This window comes from Neopsephotus bourkii, unplaced genomic scaffold (assembly GCF_033783945.1).
Source record: "Neopsephotus bourkii isolate Nb327-2 ecotype Australia unplaced genomic scaffold, CSIRO-AGI_Nbou_v1 NB_309, whole genome shotgun sequence".
In the NCBI taxonomy this organism is placed as follows: Eukaryota; Metazoa; Chordata; class Aves; order Psittaciformes; family Psittacidae; genus Neopsephotus; species Neopsephotus bourkii.
In genome coordinates, this window is record NW_026900817.1 from 827,846 (window position 1) to 832,852 (window position 5,007).

The window sequence follows — 5,007 nt, forward strand, 5'->3', positions numbered from 1 at the left end:
AAGGGGCTGGGGGTGGATTCCCAACTGGGGATGGGATGGAGGGGGGAAGAGGGTGAATTGGGGATCCCAAGGGGGTGAGATGGGGGGGTTCATTGAGCCTGGAGGTGACTGGGGCGCTGTGATTGAGCCTGGAGGTGACTGGGACCTGCCTGGTGCTGCGGGTCCCCAAACCCGGCTTTTTTGGGGTGAATTCACCCAAATCAGGGCTGATGTTGGATTGCGGGGGGGAGGGGTCCCCCCGAATGGGCTCAACCCCCACTTTGATGGCGTTTCCCCCCCCTTCCCATAGTACCAATATGGAATGAAAGGAGGACAAAAGCGTCTTTCTGCTCCCATTCCCGACCAGCCAGGGGAAATATTTGGGGTTCCCAGGAGGAGCCAGCACCAAAAAGTGACAGTTTTGAGCTGAGGATTTGGTCAGGTTTTACTGAAAACCACTCTTTTTGAAGCAAAAAATAGCGGGGGGTGAGAGGGGGGGGGTCATCTCTGCCCCATAAAGCAAACAGAGCCAGGGCCAGGGGGGAGGAAGTCCTGCTGGTGCGAGGCTATTTTTATGGGGTTGAGGGTATTTTGGGAGATGAATGAAAAACGGGGGAGAAATGGGGTGAAATGGGGGGAAATGGGGTTGGAAAGGGGCAAAATAGGCCTAAAATGGGGTAAAAATGGAGCTGAAAAGAGGTAAAATGGGGCTGAAATGGGGCAAAATAGGGTTGAAATGGGGCAAAATGGGGCTGAAATGATGCAAAATGGCCTTGGAATAGGGCAAAATGAGGCAAAATAGGGTTGAAATGGGGCAAAATGGGGCTGAAATGATGCAAAATGGTCTTGGAATAGGGCAAAATGAGTCAAAATAGGGTTGAAATCAGGCAAAATAGGGTTGAAATTGGACAAAATGGGGTCAAAATGGGGCAAAATGGTCTTGAAACGGGGCAAAATTAAGTAAAATATGGTTGAAATGGGGCAAAATGGGGGCAAAATGGGGCAAAATGGGGCCCAGGTTCTGGATTTCCTCTCCCTTTCCCCAGGGAGGGATGGAGGGAGTTGAACCTCATGTTCTGGTTTAAAGATGCAATGAAATGGAGTTGTTGGGGGGAAGGAGCTGTTTCGGGGGGTTCCCTGTGAGGTTTTGGGGTGATTTGTGGGGGATTGGTGTAAAAGTGCCCCCACAGGGAGCTCATCCTGAATCCAAGTTGAATGGGAATGGGAGATGCTCCTGGATGGTGGCACCAGGGTGGTGACTGCCCCCAGCACCCAGCATCGAGGTGGGGACATTTTGCCCTTATGGTAGCATCGGGATAGGGATGTCCTGGATAGGGAAAGCGGATGGGGACAGCATCCTGGCCGGTGGCATCATGATGGATACATCCCTGTGTGGTTGTAACAGGTACGGACCAGCCACCCCTTAGACGATGGCATCAAGGTGACGACATTCACCCTGTTGGGTGGCATCAGGATGGGGACAAACCCAACCCCAAAGGTGGGGACATCCATCCATCCATCCATCCCTTCTGGGAGCAGGGGCATCCCCACCTGACTGCATCCAAAGCGTTGCAGTGCTCATACAGGGAGTGATGCTGGTGCCGGTGCTGATGCTGCCAATGGTGGTGATGGTGACGATGGTGACGGTGGCAGGGCCCCCGGGGCGGGCAGAGTTAAGGCCGGGCTCTCTCATTCCTTCCATCCCGCCACGGTGAATTCCTGAGCTGACTTGGATGCTTCCCTGCCATTCCCTGATCGCCTTTCCAGAGCCCGGAATGGGATCGAGCGGGGAAGCGCCGGGGGACGGGAGTCACAAAAGGGGGGACAAAACCCAAACGGGGGGGGGGGGACCACACCAAAGCCCCATGGTGAGGTCTTGGTGAGGTCTGGGTTAACCCCCCCCTCTGGTCTGAGCTCCCCCCCACTGCCCTGCCTGGGTGATGCCTCAGCACCCATCGTGCCGGGAGCACCGGGTGCCGGTGGCACCCACGTGGAGCCTTTGGACACCTTTTGGGGGTGCAAAAGTGACCCCGAGGAATGTTCCCCCCCCCTCCCCTCCATCCGCGCCCCTCACCCGGATCCGGACACTGGGGGGGGGATGGATGGATGCGTTTTATTTACTCCCAGCCCCGTTTTCCAGTGGAAAGCAGCATCCGGAGCCAGGTCCTGGCCCCGCTCCCGGCTGTGGTCCCAGCCAGCGCCAGCATCCGCCAAGGGCCGAGCATGGCTCCTCCACCTGCTCGGCGGTGGGACCCCCCTAACCTCCTTATAGCCCCCCATAGCCCCCCATAGCCCCCCATAGCCACCCCAAGATGCAGCTTTGCTCCACTTCCCACTCAGGGACACGGAGGCGTGGGCAGGGACACGCATGGAGCAGAGCTGCAGGTAACAGGGGGGTCACCCATCACCTGCGGGGTGTTTTGGGGTGCAAAGCAGATGGGGGGGCACTGGGGGGGCAGCCCGAGATGAGCCCGGGCACTTGTTCCTGGCTCAGTTCACCAGTGCCCTGCACCGGTAACACAGGGGCTTTGTCCACAGCGGCCTCTGGGGGCTCTGGGGAGGCTTGGGGGGGCTCTGGAGGTGGGAATGGGGGGACCTGGGGGGACTCCCTGCAGCAGAGATGCTCCGTGCCTGCTGAGGGAGGGGTTGTCACCAATGGCTGTGCGAGCACCTGCAGCGCTGCTGGCCCCAGCTCCAGCCTTCCCCACGTCCATTTGTCCACCCATCCATCCATCCATCTTCCATCCATCCCCTATCATCCACCATCATCATCTCCTCACATCCATCCATCCACATCCACCATCCACCACCATCCACCTCACATCCACCATCCATCCATCCACCATCCTCCTCCTCATTACATCCACCCATCCATCCATCCATCTTCCATCCATCCCTCTATTCATCCATCCATCCATCCATCCATCCATCCACCCATCCATCCATCCACCCATCCATCCATCCACCCATCCATCCACCCATCCATCCATCCATCCATCCATCCATCCACCCATCCATCATCCATCCATTCATTATTCATCCATCCCTCCCTCCCTCCCTCCATCCCTTCATCATCCATCCCTCCATCCATCATGCATCATCCATCCATCTCTCCATCCAACTATCCATCCCTCCATCCATCATCCATCCATCCATCCATCATCCATCCATCCATCCCTCCATCTATCCCATCCCTCCTTCCATCCCTCCATCCCCTTCCTCCATCCATCCATCCATCCTCCATCCATCCATCTCTCCATCCCTCCATCCATCCCTCCTTTCCTCCCTCCCTCCCTCCCTCCCTCCATCCATCCATCCCTCCATCCCTCCATCCATCATCCATCCATCCATCATCGATCCATCATCCATCCATCCCTCCCCAGGTCCATCCCTCCCTGGGTCCATCCTTCCCCGGGTCCATCCTTCCCCGGGTCCAATCTTCCCCAGCTCCATCCTTCCCCATCCCATCCCTTCCCAACCAGGATACCAGGAGCATCACCCCCCCCAAGCACTGACCCCCAGAGCAGTGAACCCCAACATCAAACCCACCACAAAACCACCCCCCCCATTTCTTCCCATGGGGTGTTTGTGAATGGTGGGGGAGGACCCCATTGTTGGGGACCCCCTTTCAGCTGCCAGGTGGGGGATACGGGGGGGACCTGCAGATGCACCCAGCACCCTCCCATGTGGGGGGGGCCAGGGGTGGGAGGGCCGTGTCCCCCCCTTCCCCACAGGGCAGAGCTGGGGTGCAGATGTGGCGGGGGGGGGTCCCCTCTTTGGAGCTCAGCTCAAATGTGTGCCCCCCCAACCCTATTGCAAAGCCCCCCCCCAGTGTGTCCCCATTGCCTTGCAGCGCAAAGATCCACCCCCCACCTGAGCCCCTTCCCTATGGTGGGGGGGGATCAAAAGGGGTCAGGCTGGGTCCTGACCCCCCCTCTTTGTACCCCCAGTTTGGATGGGGGTGATGGTCCTGGGGCCAGTTCCGGGGGGGGGGTCACTGCATTTGGGGAGGGGATCCTCGATCCTGGGGTGGGATTTGGGGGTCTCAGGCCCCAGGGATTGGCTGGGAAGGGGGGGGGTGTCTACAGAGATGGGATAAGATTGAAGGGGGGGGGGGGTCTCAGTATTCCCGGGACCCCCAGGATTGGGAGGGGGGTTCTCAACCCCTGGGACCCTCAGGTTGTAACAGGGGGGTGACCCCTCCGGGACCTTCAGGATGCAATGGTGGGATCTCACCCCTGGGTGGGACAGAATGGGTGGGGGGGGGCTCATCCCTGGATGGGATAGAATGGGGGGGGCTCATCCGTGGATGGAATAGAATGGGGGGGGGTCTCAACACTGGATGGGATGGAATGGGGGGGACTCACCCCTGGATGGGACAGAATGGGGGGGTGGCTCATCCCTGGATGGGATAGAATGGGGGGGGCTCATCCCTGGATGGGATAGAATGGGGGGGGGGGGGGGCTCATCCCTGGATGGGATAAAAAGGGGGGGGTCTCAGTACTGGATGGGATGGAATGGGGGGGTCTCACCACTGGATAAGATGGAATGGGGGGGGTCTCACCACTGGATAGGATGGAATGGGGGGGTCTCAGCACTGGATGGGATGGAATGGGGGGGGTCTCAGCACTGGATGGGATGCAATGGGGGGGGTCTCAGCACTGGATGGGATGGAATGGGGGGGTCTCAGCACTGGATGGGATGGAATGGGGGGGTCTCAGCACTGGATGGGATGCAATGGGGGGTTCTCACCCCCGGAGCCCCCAGGTTATAACGGGGGGATCTCCCCCCCCATCGCACCCCGATCCCCGCAGCTCCCTGGGCCGGGGCCCTGCCGGGCTCTGTGCGTTTGGGGGGGGACCCATCCGTGTGTCTGTGCCCCCCCCGTCCCTCCCTCCCCGCTCCCTCCCTCCCTCCCTCCCTGGCCGCCGGTGCCGTCCCGGAGGAGGGCCGGGGGGGCCGGGCCCGGCTCGGGTTACACGGGCCCGGGGGGCCTCGCCGGGACATATACGCGGCGGCGGGGCGGTG